The 14,324-nt window shown below is 47.2% G+C and overlaps 1 pseudogene; it reads left to right on the forward strand.

Moving 5' to 3' along the window:
* The first annotated feature begins 6,667 nt into the window (after window positions 1–6,667).
* Window positions 6,668–6,785, forward strand: LOC126285542 (5S ribosomal RNA; annotated as a pseudogene).
* The last annotated feature ends 7,539 nt before the right edge of the window (window positions 6,786–14,324 follow it).

Genomic DNA, 14,324 nt, shown 5'->3' on the forward strand with positions numbered 1-14,324 from the left:
CCGCAATTCTCAAAATCGCTTTTTGAAGTCTCTTCAGCGGCAGAATGGACTGACGCGGCTGGGAAGTTGTTCTGCCATTCACAGTATTTCCTCCACATGGAGATAATGGACTTGAAGAAAGACATTTCCTTCCAAACGTATAAAATCGCATTCCGCGAAGAATTTCGGAGTGAACATTTCCCAGAAAAAATAAGGAAGCTGCAAAAAATTAACCATTTACCTGGCTATTATGCTTGGATCTACCCATGTTCATGAAACTTGTGTTCCCCATTGCCTGTCGTATGTGGTCTCTTTACTGTTGTACAGGCCAAAATGCTGCTTTGATCATCACTGCCGGGGCAGATTTTGTACAAAGGCTTTCGCTGTCACACTTACGATTACGAATGGTTTGAAAAGATGTACGAAACTAGTCATCATCAAGAAGTAAGAAAGATATTTCCTAAAGTAACTCTTGACGGAGCTACAATCATTTATTTAATCCATTTTTTAAAATGAATTATCTGAAGAGCCAGTATCTCTCAAGATTAACGGTCGCCCACCTTGAAGACGCTCTTCGCTAACCTACTCCTCGCATGAACCTTACTTAAAAGAAACTGGCTCAAGACGGAATATGTAATTTTTTCCACCGACTTGTGAATACAATCATGCCTAACTATTGTCTTTCATATTATTTTCTGAGCGAGAATTAAAATAATATTAGTGAGAAATATGAGTTACTTTTTTGGGACCTTGATACAAATTTTCAAAAGTATCGAGACACCACCTAAAATTGCTTGCCGACCGCTGAGTTTAGAGCGAAAGCGACTAAGGCCAAGCGGACAATACCAGTTGGAGAAAAATCTTGAAGAACTAGCAACTGATCGGCACGACATCACGACAGATATCAGTACAGATCCGACCACCAGATTCTCTCCAGTCACTAAGAGTAGTAAAACAGTGTCCGAGAACAGAAGTGAAATGCACTCAGGAAAAGTAAAACACCCATAGCGGAAGGACGAGAGTGCTGGACTGAAAGGAAAGCTTGCCAGAATCAAGAACTTCGCTGTATAGTGAGTGCCTGGACGGAAGATATAATGATACTGGAAAAACTTCTCGCAGAATTTAATCCCAGAGTGGGGCGCATATAGCCGAGACACTGGAGTGGACGGGAACGACGACGAATTAAAGCAGAATGTTATGAAAATATGTGTCCAGCATGATGAGCCTGTGATGTTCTTCGTGGTACCTTTACATAACAAGTTCGTACCTTATGCTTACATTCCTGTCTTGTTCGTTTATAACCCAACGATTGTGGGATCGGAAGTACCGTGAAAGAATGACTTAGACGAACCTAAGGTGGGAGGTTGTGTGAAAATGGAGGGCAGCAACAACGGAATAAGACTGTAGAGACACTACACTGTACCTTCTCTTAACCATACTAAGATGGTTGCCCAGAAAGTAATACACCGCGTTTTTTTTTTCCTCAGCCGAAAACAATGCTACGAATGCGAAACGTTTCGTATGTATTATTTGAAGTTTCCTGAGTGAGCGAGCCAAGTTTCCATCGCTTCCGACAGATGGCGTAGCTGCAGGACAGTTTCAAAATGGAATCTGTAGTGATGTACGTTAGGAGCAACGTGCCGCCATTGAATTTCTCACTGCAGAGAAAGAACATGCTTACTGCGGTGTACAGCAGAAGAACAGTCCGGAGACGATGATTGTATCTGAACGACAATGCATCCTTCCATAAAGAAGTATCGATTAAACGATGTTTTTTGGACAGTAAAGGGATTAGATGACCCAGTCTCATCCTCATCCCAATGGAACACCTTTAGAATGTCGACTTCACTCCAGACCCTAGCGTGTAACATCACTACCGTCTCAAATATCGGCTCCTGAGGAAGGGTGAACTGCTGTTCCCCCACAGATATTCAGACACCTCATTCAAAGCGTCTACAGCAGGGTTCAAGCCTTCATAAAGGCGAAGAGTGGACTCACCCCATATTAATGTGCACCAATCAGTGTCCGGATACGTTTGATAAAATAATATACTGTCGCCCTCGTGTATCTCGCGAACGGATCGTGAAAATAACCGAAATGAGGGCTGTACAGGGGCATATGAGGGGTCATTCATCCCCAGCTGAGTAAACGAAATAAACTGGTCAGGAAATGAATGGTGTTGAAACGATGCCCGTTACATCATGTAGTGTACAGAATTCAGATTTATACTTTCGTAATACGAAAATATGCAGCGTACATGTTGCTGCACATCAAAGGTCTTTCAAAACATGTTTTGTCCCTCGGAGTTTAGTTTTCTAAAGTGCCGGGAAATGCTACGTCGGTATATAAAACTATAAACATTCAAAGGATTGCTGAGGTTTACAGTGCCGAAGAAGAGTATACTGTCACGTAACACAGAAAAAGTGTATTTTCACCTGGGAGAAAGTGTATTTTTAACCGGGAAATCCGGGATTTTTTTTTCCTTGTCCACGTATACACTCTGTTAAATAGAGCACTTTTGTGATGTTTTGGAACGCCGACTTAGCGCCAGGCCTCACCAACCGACATCGATAACTCTCCTTAGTGCAACACTCCGTGAAGAATGGGCTGCAATTCCCCAAGAAACCTTGCAACACCTGATTGAAAGTATGCCTGCGAGAGTGAAAGCGATCGTCAAGGCTAAGTGTGGCCCAACACCGTAGTGAATTCCAGCATTACCTATGGAGGGTGCCACGAACGTTTAAGTAATTTTCAGGCGTCCGGATACTTTTGATCACATAGTGTAGGTCTTCTGATTGTATCTGTGCCTACGCATGATGAACGAAATGCTGTTTGTTGCAGTCTTTTATATCTACATTCGAAAACTCTACGTGAACTCTCCGAGCGTGACGTTCCGATAATTTTGTAGTTTCCACAGATACCGTGGCAGTTTCAGTGAACCGGTTTTGCACCGTGGTATTTCTGACCAGAGCCTCCCACACGGCTTATTTACGCCAGTCGTTTACCAGGGACGGATGTCTTGTCACTGACAGGCAAAACCCTCGCCCACAGTCAACGTTTTCATGCAGTTTTGTACGTTACATGAGTTCTATACACTGTGAGTGATGAAAATAATTACAACGGAAATGAAGCCGTATCATCTCAACGATGATTACCGTTACTGGATGCAGAGAAAATGTAATACGAGCTATTTAGATGTGAATTCATAACGGGGGCAGTGCCGAGGCCATTTAAAAATTGCATATTACGGCGTGAAGTCAAGCGCCGGCACGGCAGTCGGGAACGATAGAAAAGAGAAGGCTATGAGAAGAGATCAGCCAATCGCACACTGACTGGAACTCCCTCCAAGACGACAACGCTACAGCAGCGGCTACTCTCTGAAGAGGACGTAAGCGCCGCGACCCACTGGTGACGGCACAGTTCAATAGCAACTTCAAGATTAACGACTTGGATAACAGTGTCAAAGCTAGTCACTTCGCTTGTACTCTCTATGTAGTGCTGACTTGAGATTGTCTATACTAAGGAAGATTGGTTATATTGTATGTCGCCCTATGCTTCGACACATCTGTGTAATTGCCAAAGTTAAGTATCTCTAATTTTCTTATTGTAATAAAACTCAATAATACGACTGGATTGATTGTTTGTCTAGCGATCCGAGTATGCAGGCTTCCTAGACACTACCTTGCAAATGGCAGAACCATGGCTGAACAGCAATATTCTTGCCCAACAGTCGAAGCAGATAAGCGGATTAAGAAACGAATGCGTAACTACAGGAAAATAAGCGCACGAAGAAAAGACAGGGTCTGTCTTACAAATTTTTAAAGAAGAGTTTCAAGGTGGAGGTTTAGATCTCGTCGTAAATACTCGAATTAGAACTGGAAGAGCCAAATATGTAGAACAAGAAGGAGAGCTTTAAGGTCTACCCAGAACCGTGGCTCTGGTTCGGAGGTTCAGCTGAGCGGAGACATTTTGAAATTAACTGTAGGTAACAGTTTTTTTGAAAACTGTTCCTAAGGCTGTTTCTGACAAAGAAGCCTGGTGTTCGGTGGTGAAAAAGCGAAGACAATCCTGTGCGAAAATGGGACTCTTCTTATGGATAGGGCATCTGGCAGCTGTTCGAAACAATTCAAAAAACTGTACATTGTATACATTGACATTGGGAGCACATAATAGGAAAAGAAGATACGTCTATTTTTATTTGCTTTGCCCCCGGGCAAAAGTCAAAACACATATGAAAGACTTTTTTCATGATGTAAAAATAAGATGCCAGAGTGCCCAGTGAGAGCTACAGTGCTTAATTTCCCTCATGAAGCGACGGAAAAAGCGTTTCTCGAAACATTTCTTTGCGTTCGCAGTATTCATTACAGCCAATGTCTGCGAAAGAAAATACAAGATCTGGGATTAACGAAGGGATTCAGGAACATGTACGTTCCCGTGGCACGCCAGCCACTGAACAGCGCTGATGAAGCATGGATGGTAATAATGGAAGAAATACCCAGTGGAAAAAACGTCATGCAAATGTTGATGGTGTTAGGACAGCAACCAGCCACAAATTTATTTTCAGTTCCTTTATTCAAAGGCTACCGTTACCGGTTTCGAATCGTTGTGATTCATCCTCAGACGGTTTACATGCTTTCTTTATGACATGTGGTGTGTTTTTTTCATATTAATTGTCCTAAAATATAAATAATACATAATTATAAACACGCCACATGCAGATGGTTGCGTTACAGATTTTGCTTGCATGTGACTTACGTGAAACGTCGGTTACGAGTGTTTGTTTTCATATATTCGTCCAGCAGATGTAAATGCATGAACCCTCTGCCAGGCACTTAAATGTGATTTGCGGAGTATACATGTAGATGTAGAACACGAATATGCAATAACAGTTGGAGTTCCCAGTAGATAATACAAAATTGACCCCGCCCACGCTGGTGGGGTGATTGGGAGATGGCCAGTTGTAACAATGACAGATGCGGCTCATAGCATACAAGCGTCGTTTTTGAGTTATTTAGTTGTCTGAAGATACCCTATATACGGCTAGATAACATATTTGAAATCGTAGTATGCCAGAGGAAATGTGGAATGTTTTGAAGCAGCGGCATGGGATCGTGAATGCTGTCGAGGGTTGACATACGAAAAAGATCCAAACGTATACTTTTTGATAAATAAACTAAAGGAGGAAGCAGTAAACGCAATATCTGAAATTAAAAAAAATACATTGGTCTGCCTCTTCAAGGAAAAAGAAAAGGATTCATATATCTTGACAAAGGGTTAAAAGACACTAAAAGAAAGTGTAGCAACTTGGGAGACTTAATACGTTTAAAATCTGTTTTTAAAAATAATGATTGAGAAAATGAAAATGTATAAAATAGAACAATACGTTTGATCATTTGCTGCAATAATGTTGTGGAAAGAAAAAAAGGTATAAATAAATAATCAAACATTAAGACATGCCTATGTACTATTTGCATAGTCACTCACAAGTCTGTATAAAATATGAAGGTATGATGTTATTAGTAAAACAACGGGAAAATACACGGATTGCGGTCGAAAACACCACGATGACGTCACGGATCGCCAAGTTCTCAACCTCGCCGATATTGCCTGTGAAGTCACTAACCGTGTGAGAAATTGTTGACGATAGCCACGGCTAGCCTGTGAACGTGTGCCTTTACTTGTCTGCAATGTTACGGGTCGGGCAGCAAGGTCAGCCACTTGAGCTGACCGTCAAGCGAGCTGCTGCAAAGAATCTTCTGTCATGCACAGCTTGTAATTTCTAGAATTCCTCGCCAGTTTCGCGACCCCTGGCATTCACGCTGCTTTATTCTTTGAAAGTTAGTCGAGAAATATGGGCCGGCCGGAGTGGCCGTAGGGTTCTAGGCGCTGCAGTCTAGAGTCGAGCGACCGCTACGGTCGCAGGTTCGAATCCTGCCTCGGGCATGGATGTGTGTGATGTCCTTAGGTTAGTTAGGTTTAATTAGTTCTAAGTTCTAGGCGACTGATGACCTCAGAAGTTAAGTCGCGTACTGCTCAGAGCCACCACCCCGAGAAATATGGAAATTCTTGTACTTAAAAATAAACGTAAACGCCACTCACAGATTGGCCCTTAACGCCTGTTTCGACTGATCAGCTGTTGACTACAAGGCTGTTCGAGGACTGATCTATGACCGTGGGTCATGCGAACGGCATTTCGTTAGACCTTCCTACCGTTATTGCCAGTAGATGAATCTTGATGTTATTGCTGCTTTTTTTATCTATGCATTTCCGCATTTGACCTAACGAGGCTATGTGGACGACATTCCAGATCTCCCTACCTTAGAAAAACACAAGGAGGTACTGGGAATCGAACCCGGATCCTTCTGGATAGAAGGCAACGAAGCAAAGCATTCAACCATAGTAAAGGATACAGCATTCAGTTGCAAATAATGCATATCCAATTTCGGTCACTGTGTAGCCATCTCCGGTGCAGAAAATGTAAACAGAATATTAAAACCAATTATATTTGCACATAGTCGCAAGTGGAATATTCATGATAAAGGCTGAGTTGTCATGATTAGTCCAGTTAGGAATACGCGCATATAAAAGTGATTTTAATGCTTTAACTTACGTTTACTGTACCTAAAATGGTGACACAGTAACCAAAAACTGGATATTCAATAATTTTTTTTTGCGAATGTTTTATGCAGGCAATGACCTTGCCGCAGTGGATATACCGGTTCCCGTGAGATCACCGAAGTTAAGCGCTGTTGGGCGTGGTCGGCACTTGGATGGGTGACCGTCCAGGCAGCCATGCGCTGTTGCCATTTTTCGGGGTGCACTCAGCCTCGTGATGCCAGTTGAGGAGCTACTCGACCGACTAGTAGTGGCTTCGGTCAAGAATACCATCTTACGACCGGGAGAGACGTGTGCTGACCCCATGCCCCACCTATCCGCAACCTCCTCCGAGGATGACACGGCTGGTGGCCTAAAGACGGAGTGAATGATTTATGTATCCTTTACTACTTGTGATTCTGTTCGCGAAACCTCACAATGGGCGGGAGAGCGGTGTGCTGACCACGAGCTCCTCCATATCTGCATCTATATTCTGAGGATGAGACGGCGGTCGGTCAGTACCACTGGGCCTTCTGAGGCCTGTTCGGACGGAGTTAGTGATCAACGCCTTTTTTTAATCAAGGTGGGGGATTATGACCGTCATGATGAGCCACATTCTCCCCTCCCCCCCCCCCCCCCGCCCCCGCCTCCTACCCACATGCGCCACGCCCCCTTGGATTCGCGCCTGGCTGCAGTAACAATGACAGACAACACATCTGCGTTTACGTGTCCTAGCTTAATAGATGTAAAGTAACACCATGAAATAAATTGTGGCACAATTAAATAATACGAAGGCCGTGCCCATTAACATACTTCAAAGTGATATACGAGTTTCCTTCGACAAATACTGTTATGAAATCGATTAAAACGTCTTTGAAGCTGCGGCTGGTCCCGGCGGAGGTTCGAGTCCTCCCTCGGGCATGGGTGTGTGTGTTTGTCCTTAAGATAATTTAGGTTTAGTAGTGTGTAAGCTTAGGGGCTGGTGACCTTAGCAGTTAACTCCCATAAGATTTCAAACACTTTTTGAACATTTTTTTTGTCTTTGTAGCAACACATTATCCGAAAGTTAATTTTCGCCCTTGATGAAAACAACAGCGGTAGAATCTTTGACATTCTGAATCGGTTTTGTGAGAGGAAGAAGCCTAGTGAGCTACAGTCTTCCTTGCTGAATGTCAAAGAATAAGACGTCCAAACGCTACTGCGGCTCAGCGGCTGCGGTCCGCGGAAGGAACCCTGGGCATCGAACTTCCGATAATCACAGGTAAAGGAGCAAACAAACAAATAAGGTAGGTGAAATGGATACAAGATAACGCTCTCTTGTTTAGCGAGTCAAGATTCCGCTTACTTAACCGGCAACACAGGAAACAAGCACGTCGTGTTCACTGGTTGCGTGCAAACAGTGCGTGCAGCCGTTAAACAAAAAAAAGAAAAGAAAAGGAAAGAAAGAGAGAGAGAGAGAGAGAGAGAGAGAGAGAGAGAGGTAAATTTGCTTCATGAATTCGCAATTACCCCCGGGGGAGTGAGCTCCGCGGAATCCCTTGTGAAGCCGGGCACGTGCAGCGTTGCGAGGTTGGCACGCCTGGCCGCGGGCTTTTATACCACGTCACGACCAGCACGAGCGCTGGTCTCTCCTCTTCTGCGGGTGTCTTTCTCCTGCGCCGACCGTATTTTAACCGCTGCGGAACAGGAAAATCCCCTGGGCTGTCCCGAAACAAAGCTGCTAATGACAAAAGGCGGCGGGGAATTTTACATCGTGCGCGAAATCGGATTTCACAGCTGTACGGTTTCTCGGCGCTGTCGGGTACCTGTTGGAGCTCGCGTGTAGGCGCCGAATTAAAGGAAACTGTTTGGTCGGAAGCCTCCACGTCTCGCCTCTTCGCACGCACCGCGTGCGCGTTTATCGTCGTCCAGAGCGTCGCAGGAAGGGTAGCACAGCAGTGGCGATTTTTTTATATATACACTCCTGGAAATGGAGAAAAGAACACATTGACACCGGTGTGTCAGACCCACCATACTTGCTCCGGACACTGCGAGAGGGCTGTACAAGCAATGATCACACGCGCGGCACAGCGGACACACCAGGAACCGCGGTGTTGGCGGTCGAATGGCGCTAGCTGCGCAGCATTTGTGCACCGCCGCCGTCAGTGTCAGTCAGTTTGCCGTGGCGTACGGAGCTCCATCGCAGTCATTAACACTGGTAGCATGCCGCGACAGCGTGGACGTGAACCGTATGTGCAGTTGACGGACTTTGAGCGAGGGCGTATAGTGGGCATGCGGGAGGCCGGGTGGACGTACCGCCGAATTGATGAACACGTGGGGCGTGAGGTCTCCACAGTACATCGATGTTGTCGCCAGTGGTCGGGGAAGGTGCACGTGCCCGTCGACCTGGGACCGGACCGCAGCGACGCACAGATGCACGCCAAGACCGTAGGATCCTACGCAGTGCCGTAGGGGACCGCACCGCCACTTCCCAGCAAATTAGGGACACTGTTGCTCCTGGGGTATCGGCGAGGACCATTCGCAACCGTCTCCATGAAGCTGGGCTACGGTCCCGCACACCGTTAGGCCGTCTTCCGCTCACGCCCCAACATCGTGCAGCCCGCCTCCAGTGGTGTCGCGACAGGCGTGAATGGAGGGACGAATGGAGACGTGTCGTCTTCAGCGATGAGAGTCGCTTCTGCCTTGGCGCCAATGATGGTCGTATGCGTGTTTGGCGCCGTGCAGGTGAGCGCCACAATCAGGACTGCATTCGACCGAGGCACACAGGGCCAACACCCGGCATCATGGTGTGGGGAGCGATCTCCTACACTGGCCGTACACCTCTGGTGATCGTCGAGGGGACACTGACTAGTGCACGGTACATCCAAACCGTCATCGAACCCATCGTTCTACCATTCCTAGACCGGCAAGGGAACTTGCTGTTCCAACAGGACAATGCACGTCCGCATGTATCCCGTGCCACCCAACGTGCTCTAGAAGGTGTAAGTCAACTACCCTGGCCAGCAAGATCTCCGGATCTGTCCCCCATTGAGCATGTTTGGGACTGGATGAAGCGTCGTCTCACGCGGTCTGCACGTCCAACACGAACGCTGGTCCAACTGAGGCGCCATGTGGAAATGGCATGGCAAGCCGTTCCACAGGACTACATCCAGCATCTCTACGATCGTCTCCATGGGAGAATAGCAGCCTGCATTGCTGCGAAAGGTGGATATACACTGTACTAGTGCCGACATTGTGCATGCTCTGTTGCCTGTGTCTATGTGCCTGTGGTTCTGTCAGTGTGATCATGTGATTTATCTGACCCCAGGAATGTGTCAATAAAGTTTCCCCTTCCTGGGACAATGAATTCACGGTGTTCTTATTTCAATTTCCAGGAGTGTATATATATTAGCATCAGACGGTGGTTTAAACTTGTCTCGTCTCCTTTTGGAGGCATCACCTTAGGCCGTAAGGCTGCTGACAATAGTTTCAAAGTCAGACAAACTCACTAAGCCGGTTATGCCTAGACAAATATTTTCATTTTACGGATGTCAGGTCGTGATCTGTGACCGATGTTTCTTCTACTACTGATGAAGAAATTTAAAAAAAAAATGGTTCAAATGGCTCTAAGCACTATGGGACTTAACATCTGAGGTCATCAGTCCCCTGGGCTTAGAACTACTTAAACCTAACTTAACCTAAGGACATCACACACATCCATGCCTGAGGCAGGATTCGAACCTGAGACTGCAGCAGCAGCGCGGTTCTGGACTGACGCTGAAGAAATCATCGAAGTCTGTAAGACTATAATAGTACGTACAGGCTCATAAAGTTGGACTTTTTATACGTACTTACACAAGAAATGTGTACTCCAAAACAAGTCGTAACATATGTATAGGAATATGTATTTCAAAGGGTAGATCATATACAGAAATTCAATATAGACGATATACTAATATCCCTCATGTTTGCTGATTACACGGTATACTAATTTAAGCCCGCTTGGTCTCAGGCGTCTTGTCACGGTTCGCGCGGCTCTACACATCGGAGATTCGAGTCCTCCCTCGGGAATGGGTCTGTGTATGTTGTCCTTATCATAAGTTAGGTTAAGTCGTGTGTAGGCTTAGGGACCGATGACCTCAGCAGTTTGGTCCTATAAGCTCTTATGACAAAGTTCCAAAATTTCCTAATTTAGACCTGTGGCTGATTTCGATTGGCAGCCACAAAACGAGGAATGATAAAGTACATACGCCATTTTAAACAACAATTTCAGATGTGTCACACTTCCTAACCTAAACGTGATCTATGTATTTCAGAAAAATAAAACGAGAAAACACATTGAGGATGCCACAACTCAGCTGAAACACGTTAAAGTATTTAAGAAAAACAATAATTTCGTACTTGTAAAAAAGCAAGACCCTCCCTTTTGTATCATTGCTTTCTGTATCCCGACTGGTAGGCGGCGCGTTGGTGTCCTCTGTAAACTGAAGGGTAGGCCGAATGTAGGAAGTGAGTAGGAGCAAGTGAAGGAGAAATGCTTGGTACTGCAATTAGGTTATAACTCCTTTACTTAACTTTGCGTACAGATGAGCAAGTAGGTGCGAAGCCGTTCATCCATTATCTAACAGCTACTAGTAGTTGAACAAACTATCATTAAAGTAACTGAAGTAACAAGTCTGTAATGGCTAGCCCCCTATGAAGTAGAAACAATGTTGCTAGGTCATCTCCTTCGGAATGGGCTGAATCTGGAGCGGAGCTGGTAGAGCTGCACAGCGCCGGCTAGAGGGCGCTGTCGTCTGGGTCGGTGTCCTAGTGCCAACCTACGAACTTTGCACCTACGCCATGGCATCGTAGCTACTGATACCACATTGCTGCTTCGCCATCATCAATTACTTTTCTGCTCAAATAATAAAACTCATCTACAAGTCTCGTTTCTTAATCTCATTTTCTTTGCATCGTCTGATTAGTTACACTACATTCTGTGGTGTAAAGGTTAGTCTGGCTTTCGCTATAGCAAATCCTCACTACGATTCAGCTTCTGCAAGACTACACACGACCAAAGGCCTTAGAAATGGAATGCTTCCTACGCGACGTTGCTAAGATCCCAGTTTGCGTGTTGAGCGCCCATAAGCCCCAACACACCACAACAACACACCACACCCAGCTTGCGACATATTGGGCATCCATGTGTCCATATTAAGCAGTACGGTTTACGTCAAAGTCGTCAATGGTGCGGTGTGCGAAAGAATACTTCGTGACATCAAACACGGACTACACTTTTTCCACGCAGACGGAAATGTCGGTGCGGTCACTGTTGACCACGCAGGCTTGGGAATGCCCACCATACGAGCTTTCGAACTTCCGTTTGAGCTCCCGGAGTAGACGTTATCGCAGCTTTCCGCCCCTATGGCACTGTACATGGCCACACTGCTGAACGCTGGGCGCAATTCCAAACGTACCCCGTCCTTAACGGTGTACGACAGATAACCATCCATCTCCATCCTACCTGTAAATTAGCGGGTACCGCAGGGTCGTCATATACTGCGGCCACCCCAAGACCTGTTCCGGGTGCGGCAAAGAAGGCCACCTCAGGTCTGAGTGTCTTCAGCGACGAATCACCCAATTGCCAGCTGCTACAGTGGCGCCTCCGACTCCGACTATGGTTTTACCGATCACCTACCCATCGGGGTTCTCTTCTCCTCCCACCGGCCGCCGTCCGTCGGACCATGTACCGGTGACCATTCTTGCTGCTACTGATGACGCAGGGATCGACGCGTCGCGCTCTCAACCTGACGCTGTTCCGGAGCCTCTACCAACAAAGACGACTTCCGATCCCCACTCTGCCGATGATATGGGAGCTCCTTCACTTATCGTTCCCGCGATGGCCTCCCTCCCAGACCGCCGCAACACCCTCCCATCTTCCGACACAAACACAAACAACGTTCAGCTAAAAGACGCAAGACGAGGCGCCGTACCGTCTCGGAACGAGACAGATCACCTCCCCCTGAGGCTCCAGAGGCCGTCAGGCCCGACGAGGCCTAGGAGAATCTGCACCACGACACGAATGACGACAACATGACGTTGGCTGCGTCTGTGCCGTTGCCTACTCTGCTGGCTCTCCCAGGTGCTCCTGAACCAATGGACTCCACCGTTGCGACTGCCGCCGAGACGTCCTCCGCTCCTACGAGCGAAGTGGAACGTAAGAACATCACAGCGACAGTGCCTTCAATGGCGTGGAGTGAGGATGTCGACGAACGCCCGAACCACACGCTGCGGACAGAGTTACTGCAGATGTAAGCCAAGTTACGTCGCCGATAGCGCCGTCAGGTGGCGTTCGACACTACTCGCCGTTGCCTCGCCCCTCTTCACTCTCCGCTGATGGATTCCCCTCCACGGCGGGGTACGATTCCTAACCTACCGAGGAACGACGATCAACACTAACACCACTACCTCCCTCGTCAAAATTCAACTGCTGCGAGAGATTATATGGGCATCGGATGTCGACATAGCACTACTACAGGAAGTACAGTTGGCTACAATTCCAGACGTCGCGGGATATAATACTTATCCTTCTCCTGGTGACCGCCCGGGACGTGGCGTCGCCATCTACGCCCGAGAAGGCATCCCGGTGGCTGATGTCACATACCTTCCATCCGCCAGTCATGGCCGTCACCGTCATGGGGATGCGTATCGTTAACATTTACGCTCCGTCAGGCTCCATCCGCAGACGCGACAGGGCACACTTCTATTCAGAAGAAATCGCCCCTTTGTTTCTTGGACGTTGTAACCGTTACTTGCTTGGGGGTGATTTTAATTGTGTCCTGCACCATAAGGATCAAATGCCCCACTACAACACCTGTCAGGAACTGCGCGTTGTCGATCAGTTGCTCCGTGACACTTGGGAAGTTGGGCACAGCGGCGCACCTGGACATACTTACCAGACGAGTCACTCCGCTAGCCGCCTTGATAGGGTTTACGTCTCTCGGGAACTCACACCTGCAGTCCAAGGTGCAGATCTTTGGCCTTTGGCCTTTTCGGACCACTGTCCCTACATCTGCAACATCAACAAGTGGTCTGGCGCAGTCGTGCACCGTGGAAGCTAAACGCCTCCCATCTTCACGATCCTTTAATGTCTTCAACGTGTTACCGAGACATGGGCCACCTGTGAACGTCGCTTATCTAAGTACTGCACAACGTTGACTTGATGGCTGGAATGTGTCAAACCTGTCATTCGGGTACCTTGATTCAGTACGACAAGGAAGTAGGTGCGTAGCGCCGGCACATTACCGACTATTTCTACGCCGTTCTCCGCGGCCTGGACGCCCAGATGCCCACCCCTGAAACCCTGAGGGAACGAAACAGGATTAAGGCACAAATTGTAACGTTGACACGCCGTAGACTGCAGGGGGCGACGGTGCGGACCCGACGTCAATTTTCGGCGCAACAGGAATACCCCACCATGGATCCTATCATCTCCGATAGGAAACACCGACGACAACGACTCATAACCGAGATCTACTCCTTCGCGCACAGTAGCTCATTTCCCAGGCCGAAATCGTCAGTGCATGTGTAGACCACTACCGCACAATGTGTCAGGAGGAGATTACCAACAACCGCGCTGAGGAGTCTGTGTTACCACACGTAACTCGCACCCTCGCCAGCGACGAAGCAGATGAGCTGATGGAGCCAGTTACGCCCGACGGATTCCATGATACAATCAACAAAGGTGCTCTGAATAAGTCACCTGGTGTCAACGGTTTGCCGATAGAATT

Source organism: Schistocerca gregaria, chromosome 8 (assembly GCF_023897955.1).
Source record: "Schistocerca gregaria isolate iqSchGreg1 chromosome 8, iqSchGreg1.2, whole genome shotgun sequence".
In the NCBI taxonomy this organism is placed as follows: Eukaryota; Metazoa; Arthropoda; class Insecta; order Orthoptera; family Acrididae; genus Schistocerca; species Schistocerca gregaria.